This window comes from Schistocerca gregaria, chromosome 7 (assembly GCF_023897955.1).
Source record: "Schistocerca gregaria isolate iqSchGreg1 chromosome 7, iqSchGreg1.2, whole genome shotgun sequence".
NCBI classification, from domain to species: Eukaryota; Metazoa; Arthropoda; class Insecta; order Orthoptera; family Acrididae; genus Schistocerca; species Schistocerca gregaria.
This window is the reverse complement of record NC_064926.1, coordinates 515,177,804-515,196,430: the sequence shown is the minus strand read 5'-3', so window position 1 is coordinate 515,196,430 and position 18,627 is coordinate 515,177,804. Positions and strand designations below refer to the sequence as shown.

Genomic DNA, 18,627 nt, shown 5'->3' with positions numbered 1-18,627 from the left:
GGTCCTCGTCGATACCCCAGGAGCAACACTGTCCCTAATTTGCTGGGAAGTGGCGGTGCGGTCCCCTACGGCACTGCGTAGGATCCTACGGTCTTGGCGTGCATCCGTGCGTCGCTGCGGTCCGGTCCCAGGTCGATGGGCACGTGCACCTTCCGCCGACCACTGGCGACAACATCGATGTACTGTGGAGACCTCACGCCCCACGTGTAGAGCAATTCGGCGGTACGTCCACCCGGCCTCCCGCATGCCCGCTATACGCCCTCGCTCAAAGTCCGTCAACTGCACATACGGTTCACGTCCACGCTGTCGCGGCATGCTGCCAGTGTTAAAGACTGCGATGGAGCTCCGTATTCCACGGCAAACTGGCTGACACTGACGGCGGCGGTGCACAAATGCTGCGCAGCTAGCGCCATTCGACGGCCAACACCGTGGTTCCTGGTGTGTCCGCTGTGCCGTGCGTGTGATCATTGCTTGTACAGCCCTCTCGCAGTGTTCGGAGCAAGTATGGTGGGTCTGACACACCGGTGTCAATGTGTTCTTTTTTCCATTTCCAGGAGTGTAATTTCTTCCCTACTATTCCTAGCACAAGCCTTAATTTTCTCATGTAATTGTTGTTTACTTATCATGACATTGCACGGCAACGGCTGCAATCTGTTCATTAATCAGTTTAAAGTTCTCATTAATTTGCTTGATCGACCTGTCGAGTTTTTCATTCGACTGTTTGAAACTTCCATTAAGTTGTTTGAAATTGTCGTCTTGTTCTTTCTTGGACTGTTTGAGATTTTCATTAAGTTGTAGCAATACTGCCATAACTTGATCCATGACAAAATTAGCGACTCTATTTTCTATGCTGTGTGTTGGTCTATCTCCATTTGTCACGTTTTGTGTAACCATTAGGTCATTGTCTGATTCAGGAAAAGGTTTGCAAATCGGATGTGCTCTGTTGGTCACTACATCGGAATCAAATAAATCTGACGTACTTTGAGTACATTGTTCACCTTCGTTAGAAACAATTATCTGTTCGCTACGTAAATTTTGCAATACAGCCGTGTCAAACTATACAGCGTTCATTGTAACTGGAAGTGCCGCGTCATCAATTGTCGTTAAATTTACAGTGGACACAATTGAATTTGTTTGCTCATCATTTAGATTATAATCATTACTGGTGGTCGGTACGCACTGATTTCTGTAACTGTAGGATTATTATCAAGACACTGAGGGTCGCTAGTATTATCAGTCAAATTATTCAAGTCGGCTGTTTCACTCATTACGGATCGCGATATACTGTTAGCAGTTTTTCGCGCCATTTTCACAACTTAAAGTTAAGCACAAAATCAAACAAAGACAAAGCAAAAATGGAAAAAATATAGTTACAAAAAGAGCAATAAATTGCCAAAGATCTGTGAAAGAAAGAGTGACAAGTTAGTAAATGCTTTGCGCCAGATGCAAACTACCTTTAACAGTAGTGTAAATAAGAGCAGACATATAACTGACTAATTCTCAGAAATTCACAAAAATACGATCCTGCCCGGTTGTCGCCAAGAGTAACCTCCCAACAGAAAAATAATATAAATAATATTCTCAATTAGTGTAACCTCAAAACAGAAATACTCCTAAACCTCTGAACAGCAAAAAATATTATGTCGTTCACATTCAGTATAACTTACCAACAGGAAAATTGCGTAACCTATCAATAATAAAAAATTACTAATCTCCCAACAATAAAAATGTGACTCACTTATAACCGTTCAGTACCTGACTGTGAATTTAAACTGGTAAACTCTGGACGTCAGAAGTGCTGCGTCTTGGACCTGAAAATTCATTCTGAATAAATTGAAAAATCTTACCTCAATTAGGTCGCTGGATAACGCGTATATATCTGCTCCTATAAGAAATTTTTTGGCGCAGCTCTGTGCAATGCTGCCCTATAGAGTTGTCATGTATAAAAAGAAACAACTGATTTTTCTTTTCAATAATTTGGATGACCAAGGATTGGAGAAATTAGTAAATTCTTTAAATTGAAATGAATGGTTGTAAAAAGTTACTTTTTATGAGAAAGATTATTTTAAGAGATTTTATATTTACATGGGACTTAACATAACAATACTACGTATGCGCGAGGCTTCATTTACCTAATACTATAACGCTCAGGCTCCGCCATCGCTCCACCACGACCGGCCCAGCCAACACGACACACCAGACAGCTCGCTAGCAACAACCTCCTCCTACTGCTACACAGTTCCTACTGCAGTCAACACTGCTCTTTGGTCTCAGATTCTCTTCTAGCTTACATATCGCAGGCAGCATGTGAGCAATCCATCGCAATTACACCAGCTTGTGTGCGCTAGCAACGAATTCTTTAGTCATGGACCTCTTACAAGTTGTTTAGTCCCATAGAGCTCAGAGTCATTTGAACCAAGTTAGTACTCATGTACATTCACAGGCAAACATTCACAGGTCACACTGATAACGTTTCTTGAAGGAAAGACACAATTTCACCTTTATGCAAGACAGGTGTCCGCTCTGATCATTTAATCACAATTCCTACTGTTAAATCATGTAGACTGATAACCAACATTCCCTACAAACATCGCTCCTACAGTATTAAATACATTTAGTATATGCATCTGTTAATCTTATCATGGTCAAAAATGTATTTAGTATAAAGCTGAAAAATAAAGGTCAAAATCGATGAACTGAGAAACATGTGTCGCTTGAACCTAAGAAGATTCATTTTTTCATGTGAAACTAGGATTTTCGGGGCTAAATTTTTAATTTTAGAATGACTTCATCAATATGGCAATTATGGAAAAGAGTGTAACAAACCAGTACCAACAAACATTTATTTTTCTGACAATGAAAAACATGACATATCGTACACAATAGTCGACATAAAATTTGAAAATGGTTTTCACGTACTACATCCCAATGTTTTCTACATTCTGTGGAGTTTCCTGGGGTATATGTGTCCCACTACACACAAATAATGTATCAACCAGTAAAATCACTGAGGTGTATAGTAATGTTTCAAAACAATGTCTATGATGTGCAAGAAGACACATTTAATTTCTTCAGACATTCTTGGAACGCAAAAGATGGTGTTTTGATTTGATTTTCGTGAAACAGACCCACTATAAACACACACTGCTCCATTCAATCACTCGCTAAAGCGCCACTCGGTAGTTAGTATTTTTCCCCAAGTTCCGAATTCATCTCTCTGTATGGTAGCGTCAGGCAGACACTCATAACTGAGTGTAACTTTAGTGGAACAACATGTCAACGGCGAAAATATTAAAATACTTTCATATCCTCCGCATTTGCTGAAAAAAAAGATGTTAAAACAGAAAGAATTACCAATGACAATGCCTTAGGAATAAATATCTTTGTTCGTCAGGAATAGGGCCATTTGAAGTAGTTGCGGATGGAACTCGTTGCAGTGTGAAACTGATATGAGCTCGATGTATTTTTTTAAAGGTTTTCCATAATACCGAGCAATGTGGCGCAGCGGCTAATATGCTAGACTCGTATTCGGGAGGACAACGGCTTCATCTCTAGGTTTTCCGCGATTTCCCTAAACCGCTCTAGTCAAATGTCGGGTTGGTTCCTATCCTTCGAACAATCAGAGCTTGTCCTCTGTTACTAGTGACCTCGATGTCAAGGGACATATCCATGATCCTCTTTTTCATTCCGGATTACTTACGAGTGAATAGTGCCGGCGTTGTGTCTGAAGATGTTTGAAGGAAACTGCAGCGGTCTGGTATGTAATGACTGCTGTGGAGTATGGGAGAAACCTTATTGTTCCTGTTAACAATCTCGGAGCAGCTACTGGTGCGCAAGCTCCTCATTCGTCACAGTTTGTCGTCGCTCTACGGACTACAAAATGATCCTTGTAGTAGGTAACATCGTTATGGCGTCTAGCCTTTTGATGGACTGGTGCTGTTACAAAACCAAAGAACTGACTAGTTGGGGATTTCAGTTCCTTCACACTTCTAGTCTAGGATCTCAACCGCTGCGCCACCTTCTACGGTGTTTTATCCAAACTTCACTCGAAAGGTCCTGTAGGTGTAAACACTTAGTGGGCACAAAAACCTTCATTTACAATCATCATCATCAAGACTGATTATGCCTTCCAACGTTCAGTCTGGAGCATAGCCCCCTTATAAAATTCCTCCATGATCCCCTATTCAGTGCTAACATTCGTGCCTCTTCTGATATTAAACCTATTACTTCAAAATCATTCTTCACCGAATCCAGGTACCTTCTCGTTGGTCTGCCCCGACTGCTCCTACCCTCTACTGCTGAACCGATGAGTCTCTTGGGTAACCTTGCTTCTCCCAAGCATGTAACGTGACCCCACCATCTAAGCCTGTTCGCCCTGACTGCTACATCTATAGAGTTCATTCCCAGTTTTTCTTTGATTTCCTCATTGTGGACACCCTCCTGCCATTGTTCCCATCTACTAGTACCTGCAATCATCCTAGCTACTTTCATATCCGTAACCTCAACCTTGTTGATAAGGTAACCTGAATCCACCCAGCTTTCGCTCCCATACAACAAAGTTGGTCGAAAGATTGAACGGTGCACAGATAGCTTAGTCTTGGTACTGACTTCCTTCTTGCAGAAGAGAGTAGATCGTAGCTGAGCGCTCACTTCATTAGCTTTGCTAGACCTCGCTTCCAGGTCTTTCACTGTTTCCATCCTGTGAGAATATGCATCCTAAGTACTTGAAAGCGTCCACCGGTTCTAACTTTGTTCCTCCTATTTGGCACTCAATCCGTTTATATTTCTTTCCCACTGACATTACTTTCGTATTGGAGATGCTAATCTTCATACCATAGTCCTTACATTTCTGATATAGCTCTGAAATATTCCTTTGCAAACTTTCAATCGAATAATTTAAAAAACATCATCATTAAAAAGAAACGACTTTCACATATCTGCTTTGGAATTTAGATTATCGCCAGCCTTTCTTTTGTGCTCCATTCCATGTGATAAACAAGCTCGTTGCATTGATAAATTTATGATTGTAAAATTGTATCAGTATGCTCTAATACGCTTGTAACACAGAAAGAGATATTCGTTGTGTCATTTTCTGTCATAAAACTGCACACATTGCGCGACCAGTTCCTTGGATGTCCTCAGATGCAGAGAATACAAAGGCCTGTTTATAATCACCAGCTGTCAGAAGACGTTCCCGCTGGAACAAAGGAATGCTGTGAATGTCTTTGGGACGTAGGAAACCTCCTCCACTTATCGGCACTGTTGGATGTTTGTCACGACAGAGTCGTCGGTGGGAAGGCGGGCGACCTGCAGCTGCCCTCATTAAGACGAGGAGCTTTCCACATTCCCTCCCGCCAAGGTTACAAAACGTTGTCTTGTCGGTTTAAAACAGTAACATCCCTACATGAGTCAGTTATGTGACGATTGCCACTATTGCCTGCTACAAAATGTTCTCATCTCTCTACTTATTTTTCAACGAACAGTGCAGTAGCTATTCAATAGATACGACATAAACATCTTTTTCCGAGTCGGTTCTTCGCTTTTTAAGACAACAGTAGCGTCTACATCTAACAGGCTCTATACCTTCCTCACTTGTACCTTATCTCGAAGGCTTTTTGCACATAGTGAAAAAGTTTCTTCCTGCTGACAAAACAGATAGTGGGGCAACATTTTCATGCAGTAATTATACTCTTCATAGATTCGGCTGTGAGAAACTGAAATAACATGCTAAATTATTTTCACTATATCTCGCAGCCAAACGTAATGAAACTTATGATGCGATGAAATTGGAATTTTCAAATCTAAGCAACTAATGTGAAACACTCCTCAAGATTAATTTATTACCTCGTCCCTGTCGCCCGCACATTTCATATCTGTCGTTGGTTCTGAGGTCAGAGCACGTCGTCTACGATGAATTGATGGTACGCAAGAGTCGCATACGGGAACGGCGCTAGCGTAGGGTAGTGGCGAGCGTTTAAGTCTTGCGGGGCTCAACGACTGCATTAGTGGCTGTAGACGTAAGTTCGCGGAAGGGAAGATTTAGTTACAGAAGATTATTCTACTTGGGTTTGAGGTGAGCAAGTGTGGCAGGAATACATTTTTGTATCGTAGTTGATAAGAGCGGCCAGTGTGCAGAAGGAAGAAGCTATAGATTAGATCATTCATGGATGTGGTAACTGGACTCAGGCGTTGTGGAAACCGATGCTTGTTGTGGCTTGTTCCTTGAGGACTGTGTGGCATGTCGTATGTTCTCTGGCTACAGATTACAAGGTACTGAACTGAGGCTGTACGTTCCTCTGTTTAACTGAGGTCTGTCTCGCGAACTCTGTTCCGAACAACGGAGATTGACAACTGTCGTTGGAAGTTTGATGTGTCCTTGCTATCGATCATATGGTATTATGGTCTTGGAGTTCGCTGCTACCGGTCATTCAAAGCTTTTGGTTTCCTTTCTGGACATGTCGTAAGACACAGTAGTGATATCTGCATGGTTGTTAGGTGTATATCTTCGTCGCGCGCGCCGTGTTTGGTGAATACGTTTGCCGTTGAGCAAGACGTCAGCTGTTTATAAGGGGTGTGGACGCACTGGTCATTGTAGTTGTAAGCAGTCATGTTACAGGGGTTTAACTGGTAAATTCTTTGTGGTCTACATGTTAATGCATTGTATTAACACTAGTTCATTTTCGAACTTCCGTCTAAATGTTAAAATGCGTAACCTAAGTAAGCATCATTAAGGACACTAAATGTCACTGAAGACAGGGCAGTGTTTGGGCAGTAGCCATTTTTTAAATTGTTTTTAAATTTTTATTTTATTTTATGTGCAGACCACAGTGAAGACAAGGGAGCATATCTGGCATTTTCAGACTGGCTTCATGGCCCACAATTTTTAAAGACTTTAATTATTCTATATAACTACATGTTTTCAGATTTTAGCGTTAAAGGTCCAAACTATTAACTCTTAGTTGATGTTGTATATACATGTACTTGTGTCTAATAGCTGTTTGGCAACTGATTTTAATTGTGGCTGACAGAGGAAAAAAAAAAGTTATACCATGTTTTCAGGCTGATGTATTTTGCATTTGAAAAAGTGTGTAATCAAATTTAAAGCCTTTAAGTAATGTAACCACGCCCGCCAAGCAATTTATCGCTAGTAACTTTTAGATATTTATTGATTATGTGTTTTGTTGTTTACCCCAAGGGAAGACCGGACGGGCAGCGATGAATACTGTAATTAAAACTGTAATACTTACTGTAAAATTCATATAACTTTTAATTCAACAGCGAAGTAATGGTACTTCTGTATAAGTACGAATATAATACATTCAGTTGTGATCAATTAGTATTTCGGTCTGTTGCATCAATGAAGACGAAAAACTACAGATAAGTACAGATATTTTCTTTATAGTGACGTCTGGTTATTTTCGTCAGTTGCTTCACATAAGACGAAAAACTGCGGACTAATACAGATATTTTCTTTAGAAAGATGAGTGTTTACTTTTCTATTCGTTATATAAAATATGTATGTGAGATACACCTATCACCTGTTCGAAGCCTATAGCACTTTTGTTACCGTGGTATTAACAGATAGTTTAGTGTCCTCCAAGCACGATTGGGTCTCACGCGGGGGATAACGGCCTCCCCTCTACCTGCTAATGGCATATAAATTGGTGGCGACGGCTCCTGACAGCCAGAGGTGGATCAGCAACTGTGCATCGCTCACAGTAAGTATTTTTCCTTGTAGATGTTATTTGACAGCTATTTCGAAGGCAATGTCACATGAATTTGGAGAAGAATAAAATGTTTTTGATATTATGTCGCAGGTGTTAGGGTGACTGACAAGTCCGTTCCCAAGTCGATCGATGCCTCGGCGTTGAAGTTCTTTAGTGTTTTACGATGAAGCTCATAAATACCCCAAAGAATTTCGTTCAAACTTGCCCTGAGCGTACAAGATTACAAACTTGGGCGCATATGAGTAAAATACATGCATTTAGGTTTGTTGCCAAAGGCATACCGTATTCAATCACTACAATTTCACTAGATTCAAAGTTTGTTCTCGTTTCTTGTGTGGACATAAGAGACGAACTCTTGCAAAATACTGGTCTCCGAGATTTTACATAAGCTTTAATATTTCAGGATTTATCGGTGACAAGTATTTCCTGGAATCCTGTAAACAGCTATCCTCTAAACCAGTGGTTCCCAAATTGGGCGTGGTGTAATTACGCTCTGAAGGATAAAATAAAATTTTTGGAGAAGTATAACAAAAATATTGAATTCTATTACAAGCTAAATTATTTTTACAATATTATTACAGTTGTCACAATTCCTAGGGCTATTGAACTAATTACAGAAGTTGCCCTTTTGCTCATGTAGTCCATCCACTACACACGTTTTTCACCATCCATCTATGACAGTAAAATTGAGACATATAGTTCACATACGCTACACTTTGATAGATCATGAAAATACCATCTGTAAGTTGTACTTAGTGGTCGCAATACGGCAGAAACTGCTTAATTATTCTCTTCGCAACAACAAAGAAACAGACTGAGAGCACAAAAATAATTGTGTAATGGTTACTAAATTGCTGTATGGCCTATATTGTATTACTATTTTTTTAAAAAAAAATTATATTAGCCAGCTAGAATCACTTCGATTCCTGTTGTTTTTTTTGTTGTGTTTTTCCTATTTTTTAATGACGAATTTTCTTCTCCCTATGTTTAGTGTTTTCCTTTCTTCTGTTCATGGTCACCCTCATTTCTTAATTCCTCTGAACTGAAAGCGTTCTAGGATTAGTATTTTATTCTGAATAATATTCCTGTTTGTTGTTTCCAGTTTTTTTGATACATTTTCTTTCTGTTTATTTTCCTGATTTCTGTAATCCATGTTATTACTGATTTCCCCTTCCAGAAATATGGGAATGTTTGTTTCGATAGCCTGTTCTGATTCATTCCGCAGAGATATTCGAAGAAAGATTAATCTTCTTTTAGCCATTACCTCTGATATATTCCCAATAATTTTGTCTAGCTGCTCCTTACTACTTATTTTCCAGCCATGTTTAGTTTTTATTGCACTCATTATTTTTCTAATAATCAGTCATACATGTACCAACATTCTTCACAGCTTATAGTTCATTGTTAGGCATTCTACATCTACATCTACGTGATTACTCTGCTATTCACAATAAAGTGCCTGGCAGAGGGTTCAATGAACCACCTTCATGCTGACTCTCTACCGTTCCACTTTCGTACGGCACGCGGTGAAAACGAACACTTAAATTTTTCCGTGCGAGCCCTGATTTCTCTCATTTTATCGTGATGATCATTTCTCCATATGTAAGTGGGTGCCAACAGAATGTTTTCGCAATCGTAGGAGAAAACTGGTGATTGAAATTTCATGAAAAGATCCCGTCGCAACGAAAAACGCCTTTGTTTTAGTGATTGCCACTCCTATTCACGTATCATGTCTGTGACACTATCTCCCCTATTTCGCGATAATACACAATATATCATCTCACCTGATGCGGAGCGCACACCGCACAGCAGTACTCCAGAATAGGGTTAACAAGCGTAGTGTAAGCAGGCTCTTTGGTAGACCTGTAGCACCTTCTAAGTGTTCTGCCAATGAATCGCAGTCTTTGGTTTGCTCTACCCACAATATTATCTATGTGGTCGTTCCAATTTAGGTAATTTGTAATTGTAATGCCTAAGTACTTAGTTGAATTTACAACCCTCAGATTTGTATGACTTATCGCGTAATCGAAATTTAGCTGATTTCTTTTAGTACTCATGTGAATAACTTCACGCTTTTCTGTATTCAGAGTAAATTGCCACTTTTCGGACCATACAGATATCTTATCTAAATCATTTTGCAAGTCGTTTTGATCATCTGATGACTTCACAAGACGGTAAATGACAGCATTATCTACATCTACATCTGCATCTACATCTACATCTACATGACTACTCTGCTATTCACATTTAAGTGCTTGGCAGAGGGTTCATCGAACCACAATCATACTATCTCTCTACTATTCCACTCCCGAACAGCGAGCGGGAAAATCGAACACCTAAACCTTTCTGTTCGAGCTCTGATTTCTCTTATTTTATTTTGATGATCATTCCTACCTATGTAGGTTGGGCTCAACAAAATATTTTCGCATTCGGAAGAGAAAGTTGGTGACTGAAATTTCGTAAAAAGGTCTCGCCGCGACGAAAAACGTCTTTGCTTTAATGACTTCCATCCCAACTCGTGTATCATATCTGCCACACTCTCTCCCCTATAACGCGATAATACAAAACGAGCTGCCCTTTTTTGCACCCTTTCGATGTCCTCCGTCAATCCCACCTGGTAAGGATCCCACACCGCGCAGCAATATTCTAACAGAGGACGAACGAGTGTAGTGTAAGCTGTCTCTTTAGTGGACTTGTTGCATCTGCTAAGTGTCCTGCCAATGAAACGCAACCTTTGGCTCGCCTTCCCGACAATATTATCTATGTGGTCCTTCCAACTGAAGTTGTTCGTAATTTTAACACCCAGGTACTTAGTTGAATTGACAGCCTTGAGAATTGTACTATTTATCGAGTAATCGAATTCCAATTATCTGCAAACAATCTAAGACGGTACTCAGATTGTCTCGTATGTCGTTAATAGTGGGCCTATAACACTTCCTTGGGGAACGCCGGATATTACTTCTGTTTTACTGAAGGACTCTCCGTCTATTATTACGAACTGTGAGTTTTCTGGCAGAAAATCACGAATCCATTCGCACACATTCATATAAACATTCCAGCTGTACAGGTGTGGTATAGAGTTTTTTTATTGTTTTTCTAGATATAAATGTCTTGTTGTAAATATTTTTTATCGGACCATATTCTCTCCATTGTCTTAACTCTTATATCGACTACAAATTTTTTCTTGACGCAATAATTTATCAACAGCGGTACGCATTGTAGAAATTTATTTTATGAACTTCTTATATGCTACCGGTTTTGGCATTACACTGATGCCATCTTCACGCCCTAGACGTCATAGTGGTAAAAACGCTATACACGGAAGGAGCCGTATAACTGGATCCATGAATCAAATCGTTATGCAACAGCCCTTGGTGCCCAGGAGACACAGACTGAGCAGTCACTCTTGCGGGCAGCTTCATCCCAGGTAAATTCAGGAGCGTGACGCTTATGGATTTGTCCAGTGGCTGCCTCTACTAAGGTAACGTTAACATGGAATCGCGATGCGTCGTCACAGCTTTACTTTCGCCAGTACCTCCTCTCCTACCTTCCAAAATTAACAGAATTTCCCCTGCGAACGTAGCAAGACAAGTACTCCTGGAGGAAAGGATATTGCGGAGACATGACTCAGCCACAACAGGGGGGATGTTTCCACTAAGCTTTGGAGTATTTGATGATATGATATTTTCTGGTATATTAAAATTCTGTGCCAGACGGAAACTCGAACTTGGTACCTTTGATTTTGGCGGGGAAGTGCTCTACCAAGTGAGTTTTAATCTGCCAGGAAGATTCATGTCAGCGCTCACCCCACAACAAGGTGAAAGTTCATTCTGGAATATCCCCCAGGCTGCCGCTAGTCCGTGTCTCCGCAATACCCTTTCCTCCAGGAGTGTTGGTCTTGCAAGGTTCTCAGGAAATTTAGTAAATTTGTGGTTTGGTCTTAAGGGATCAAACTGCTTAGGTCATGGGTCCCTAAGCTTACACACTACTTAATGTAACTTATACTAACTGTATGGACAACACACACCGACCCATGCCTGATAGTGGACTCGAACCTCCGACGGGGGGAGCTGCGCGGACCGTGGCAAGACGCCCCAGACCGCACGGCTACCCCGCGCGGCAGTTCGCAGTAGAAATGCTGTTAAGGTGGGAGCGCGGGAGACGAGGTACTGGCAGAAGTAATGCTGTGAGGATGGGTTGCGAGTCGTGCGGGGATAGCTCAGACGGTGGAGTATTTGTTCCTGAAAGCTAAAGGTCCCGAGTTTGAGTTTCGGTCAGGCACACAGTTTTAGCCTGCAAGGAAGTTTTATATCAGTTCACACTCCGCTGCGGAGTGAAAATTCATTGTCGATTATTATTATTAGTGCCATTGGTCAGCTACAAAACATTCAATGCATCAAGTCTACCATTTCTGCCGGTTCAGAAGTTTGTTGGTTGGACCAAAAAGAGGGGTAATCGGTCACATCGGATTACAGAAGGATGGGAAGGAAAGCTGATCTTGTCCTTCCTAATGAACTATACAGGCATTTGCCTGAAGTGATTTAGGGAAATCACGGGAAACCTAAATCAGGATAGCAGGACACGGGTTGTAAGTAGGCTGTTTAGGTTTTTATGTTGGTAACGTCACGTAGCGCTCAATGTAAGTAGGCTGTTTAGGTTTTTATGTTGGTAACGTCACATAGCGCTCTGTATGAAAATCACTGACTGTGCTGTGTGCAGTCTGTGGCTGGTTTGCATTGTTGGAATATTTGCTATTTTAGTGTTGGGCAGATGGATGTCAACGGCGGATAGCGTTGCGCAGTTGGAGGTGAGCCGCCAGCAGTGGTGGATATTGGGAGAGAGATGGCAGAATTTTGAGAGCGAACGATCTGGACGTGTGTCCAGCAGAAAGAGTAAATTTGTAATATTGGATATCATGCACTGATATATACTGACTTTTGGATATTATTAAGGTAAATATATTGTTCGTTCTCTATCAAAATCTTTCATTTGCTGACTATGCCTATCAGTACGTAGTGCCTTCAGTAGTTAGAACCTTTTATTTAACTGGCAGAAGTGGCGCTCGCTGTATTGCAGTAGTTCGAGTAACGAAGATTTTTGTGAGGTAAGTGATTCATGAAAGCTATAGGTTAGTGTTAGTCGGGGCCATTCTTTTGTAGGGATTTTTGGAAGTCAGATTGCGTTGCGCTAAAAATATTGTGTGTCAGTTTAGTGTTGATCAGAATAAGTAAAGAGAGTAATGTCTGAGGACTTTCAGCTTTGCTCAGCTGTTTGAAAATCAAAGAACATAGAGCTTTATCAGCACAGTAATTCATTAATGTTTCAGGATTTGAACCGTCAACCTTCAGAATGCCAGTCCAGTGTGCTAACCACTGCATAAACTCGTTCGGTACAGTTCAGAAGTAAGAAGACCTAAGTATTGTGTACACATTTTAATGCAGGATGTGAATGAAAGAAATGTCGCTAAGGAGAGCGCTGACGCAGATGAAGTATACTTTGTGACGAGTAGCTTCTATAATATGGACAGTTAGCTCTCTCTTCCGAAAAGTGGTTGTAGGTAGCACGCGTAATATACCGAGAGTTCATCTTTTAAAGGAGTGCTAGTCTTGCAAGGTTCGCAGGAGGAATTCTGTGAAGATGGGAAGGTAGGGGTGGGGTTACGGCAGAAGTATAGCTGTCAGGAGGGACTGTGCGTCCTGTTTGCGTAGTTCAGTGGGGGCGGTAGTCTGCGGCGGTTGGAGGTCGTGGAGAGGGGACCCCCGGCGTGTGTTGTGTGCAGCCGTCTGCTGCGCTCCGCTGGGCCAGTCAAAGTGCCTGTTGCAGTAGTCAGCTACGTTATTTGAGAACCTTGATGGATTAGTACTAGAAGGCGAGATGAATCAGCCTAACAGAAGAGACATGTTGAAATTTATGTTTGACCAGAAAGTTCATAGGCCGAATTCGTTCAAAATTGATATTTGGCTAGAGGAAATTGCGAAAATTTCGTTTGAGGACATTGTACGTACGTATTCACCTATCAGTTGTCAGCATCATCCTGTGAGTAAAGCTTAAAAACACACGACTGTCTCACAAAATTATAAAATCTGGTGGCGGAACGTTCAAGTACAAACACCATGGGGTTAATATCGGTGACGTTTGTGTTAGGCTGGCTGGATTAGAAATAAGGACTGTTCGTACCTTTCAGCTACCTTTTGAAATCGCCGCTGAGCAGATCAATTCAGTGACAGCTCCTTACGTAAGAATAATCAGTAATTTTTCCAGCAAATTGGTCTATTGCTCAAAAGCTATAAGTCTAGAATTGTTCAGGCAATTGCGAGTAGATTTGCACAAGCACATACCCTCGTACGTAAATGTTTGCGGTTATCGCGCTGTTGTATGATGTGCGGCCAAGAACCTGTGCATCTTGCGGCGGTACAGGTCATGTATACTCATATAACGCTGAGTGGGCCAGGTGCCTGCCGACGAAGCTTAATCAGTAGAGCACCTGCCGACGAAAGCTTCCGAGTTAAAGTCTCGGTCCGGAACACAATTTTCATCTGCGATGAAGTTTCATATCAGTGCACACTCCGCTGCAGAGTAAATATGCATTGTGGATTATTATTATAAGTGCCAGTGGTCACTTGCAAAGTGTCCACAGCCTCATATCCTCCAACGTCTGCCATTTCAGATGTAAGGAGACCTACAATCAACAGTAAGCCTAAGCACTGTGTACATATTTTAATGCAGGCTACGAATGAAACGTACACTCCTGGAAATGGAAAAAAGAACACATTGACACCGGTGTGTCAGACCCACCATACTTGCTCCGGACACTGCGAGAGGGCTGTACAAGCAATGATCACACGCACGGCACAGCGGACACACCAGGAACCGCGGTGTTGGCCGTCGAATGGCGCTATCTGCGCAGCATTTGTGCACCGCCGCCGTCAGTGTCAGCCAGTTTGCCGTGGCATACGGAGCTCCATCGCAGTCTTTAAAACTGGTAGCATGCCGCGACAGCGTGGACGTGAACCGTATGTGCAGTTGACGGACTTTGAGCGAGGGCGTATAGTGGACATGCGGGAGGCCGGGTGGACGTACCGCCGAATTGCTCAACACGTGGGGCGTGAGGTCTCCACAGTACATTGATGTTGTCGCCAGTGGTCGGCGGAAGGTGCACGTGCCCGTCGACCTGGGACCGGACCGCAGCGACGCACGGATGCACGCCAAGACCGTAGGATCCTACGCAGTGCCGTAGGGGACCGCACCGCCACTTCCCAGCAAATTAGGGACACTGTTGCACCTATGGTATCGGCGAGGACCATTCGCAACCGTCTCCATGAAGCTGGGCTACGGTCCCGCACACCGTTAGGCCGTCTTCCGCTCACGCCCCAACATCGTGCAGCCCGCCTACAGTGGTGTCGCGACAGGCGTGAATGGAGGGACGAAGGGAGACGTGTCGTCTTCAGCGATGAGAGTCGCTTCTGCCTTGGTGCCAATGATGGTTGTATTCGTGTTTGGCGCCGTGCAGGTGAGCGCCACAATCAGGACTGCATACGACTGAGGCACACAGGGCCAACACCCGGCATCATGGTGTGGGGAGCGATCTCCTACACTGGCCGTACACCTCTGGTGATCGTCGAGGGGACACTGAATAGTACACGGTACATCCAAACCGTCATCGAACCCATCGTTCTACCATTCCTAGACCGGCAAGGGAACTTACTGTTCCAACAGGACAATGCACGTCCGCATGTATCCCGTGCCACCCAACGTGCTCTAGAAGGTGTAAGTCAACTACTCTGGCCAGCAAGATCTCCAGATCTGTCCCCCATTGAGCATGTTTGGGACTGGATGAAGCGTCGTCTCACGCGGTCTGCACGTCCAGCACGAACGCTGGTCCAACTGAGGCGTCAGGTGGAAATGGCATGGCAAGCCGTTCCACAGGACTACATCCAGCATCTCTACGATCGTCTCCATGGGAGAATAGGAGCCTGCATTGCTGCGAAAGGTGGATATACACTGTACTAGTGCCGACATTGTGTATCCTCTGTTTCCTGTGTCTATGTGCCTGTGGTTCTGTCAGTGTGATCATGTGATGTATCTGACCCCAGGAATGTGTCAATAAAGTTTCCCCTTCCTGGGACAATGAATTCACGGTGTTCTTATTTCAATTTCCAGGAGTGTATGTCGCTATGGAGAGGGCTGATGCAGATGACAAAACTTTGTGACAAGTTGCTCGTCCAGTGAGGGTAGTTAGCCTCCTCTCATGACAAAAAGTTATAGGCAGCACGCATTATACAACAAGAATTACTTCATCATTCATTCAAAAACGTTTTTAAAATCAAACAGTAACAATTGCCCCACTGAGTCATTAGTTCGTGGTTTAATAAAACGTAACTACAAAAACTAACTATCATTTACCTTTACTCATTATCAAATTGCAAGTACTCGAAGAAAATGGTATTCATTTTGAAAGTTATTTAGACACTAATATTAATGATCGTGGGGGACGCGCTGAGGGTCGTGGGTACTAGCTAAGACTGGTTTACACTCGGATGTAATGATCTCAGAAAAGTTGAGAAGTTCTGCTCTAAGCCCTGTACAATAACGTTTCTGGTGTTTGTTATTAAACATTTAGGTTTCGCAGTTAGTCAGTTGACTATGATTTCATATAATCGAGATACTCTATCGAAGAAACTCAATGTTATCAGAGCATACAAATAACTTTCTTAATTTTATCTTTTGGGGAAAATTTTCACCACTTTTGAGAATTTCTATACGAGTTTGGCACAATGTTACGTTTTGTTCTCTGCTATTGGTATCATCTGGTTATCAGTTGGGCACGGAAATTAATTCAACGGTGACAAGTGAAAATTTGTGCTTAAAAGTTCTTTCTGTGTGTCTGTGTGTATATATAAAAGTCGTTCCTCACTCCTAAGGTTGGTATCAACACCACAGTCTTCATTCAGCAAGGTAATATTGGAGATGTAATGCCCGCCTTCCTCTGATGTCTAAATGGTTCAAATGGCTCTGAGAACTATGGGAACTTCTGAGTTCATCAGTCCCCTAGAATTTAGAACTACTTAAACATAACTACCTGAGGACATCACACACATCCATACCCGAGGCGGGATTCGAACCTTCGACCGTAGCGGTTGCGTGGCTCCAGACTGTATCCCCTAGAACCGCTCGGTCGGCCGGCCCTCTAATGTCTCACCTGATTGACGCAGGCTGTTACGTGGAAAACTACACTTTAAAGCAGATCTCCAGCCAAAGCGCAGTTGTATTTTTAACATGTACAGGCCAATGCGAGATATTTTTGTAAGTGGTAAACGACAGAAAAAGTTCGTGAAATGACTGCGGTTGAAAGTCTACACTTTTGCCTCATATCCTCTAAGCCAGCGAGGGTCATACAACTCTCGTGTTCGACACGAATTCTGCGAACTAAAATTCACGCGTTATGGACAGGTAATGTTTATGCTGAAGAATTGTGGACGCGGATGATAAGTAACTGTGTAGCATCACTGTCAAAGCTCTCCAATTTTTGTTTCCGTACCTGCTGCAAAATATGCTACTAATATCCATGAAGTTGATAAGTTATTCCCTTTTTCAGTATCATTAGGTGATACTAATACATAATTTGTGACAGGAAATAGTGAGAGGTAGTATAATATATCCCCGAACGTATATGGGAGAAACAACTTTCGTTAAGAACGAAAAGCGATCTTTTGATGACACTACACCACACAGTAGCTCACATAACGCTCGGCGTCTGTTCAGTTGCTCTGTAAGCTGACTGTATAAGTTAGTTTTCATGAAGTATGCAAAAACTAATTTGTAATTAACGCTGTCTTTAGGCCATTGTAGTTATTGGTCACCAATTTCTTTTTGTGTGTACCTTTAAGTTTCTACGTCACGCCTACATAACAAAAAAAAGTCAGTTAAACTAAAGCTCTAATATCTTCCTATAACAACTGCAATACTTCCAGACATGACGTATGAAGCACATGCCAAACCACTTTGAGCTGTTCATTTTATTATGATCAACCAACACGAAATTGTAGACGAGGTGGCGTTTCAATAACAACTCCCCATTTGTCTCCAGAACCAGTACAATTCTTGTGAATTGAAACTGATGTTCATACAACCTCATACAAATCGTGAGTGACCAATCGAAAGTGTGAGACAGCTTGCTACTCTTTACTGCACACATCGCGGGGGGGGGGGGGGGGCGGGGGGAGGGGGGGAGAGGGGGGGCGTTTGGGGGAAGAGACCAAACAGCGAGATTATCGGTCTCGACGGATAGGGAAGGATAGGGAGGAAGTCCATCGTGTCCTTTCAAAGGAACCATCCCGGCATTTGCCGAGCGATTTAGTGAAACCATTGAGGACCTAAATCAGGATGGCCGAAAGCGGGATTGAATCTTCGCCCTCCCGAATGCAAGTCCAGTGTTCCATACTTCGATATTACTAAATGTTGTATTTATGTTTTTTATTATTATTTCAGATGAACTATAAGGCTGAACGCAGTACTCCACTCGAACAGCTTCGTGGGTGCCGCCGATACTCGTTTTCCCAACAGACTGAATTGTCACCATCAACATCGCGACTTGTGTTCTCTCTGTGGTACGCTGCGAAGATGTCTTTAATCCAAAACGTAACTTCATCTCCGGTTTTTTGTCAACGAAATATTCCAGATGAAGCTTACCGTCAATATTAGAAACTGAACTGGCTCCTTTGAAGTAGAGTGCCTTTGCATTCGTGTGCGTAAGCGTCCTAGCGTACTTTTAAACAACGTCTTGTATAGTGTCGTGACGCTCGTTTGTGAAAAACTTAGCTAAATACCTCAGTAGCATACCGAACCAACAGCACGTCCTATTTCCACCTGTGATGTTCGTTCGAAAGTTTACTTCCAAATT

The 18,627-nt window shown here is 42.4% G+C and overlaps 1 protein-coding gene across 1 annotated transcript in view; it reads left to right on the top strand.

Moving 5' to 3' along the window:
• Nucleotides 1-7,662: 7,662 nt before the first annotated feature.
• Nucleotides 7,663-18,627, top strand: part of LOC126281301 (uncharacterized) — a 29,356-nt gene continuing 18,391 nt past the window's right edge. Inside the window, exon 1 of the mRNA XM_049980134.1 lies at nt 7,663-7,718. The gene's annotated coding sequence lies outside the window, so the exon portion shown is untranslated. The remainder of the gene's footprint in view (nt 7,719-18,627) is intronic.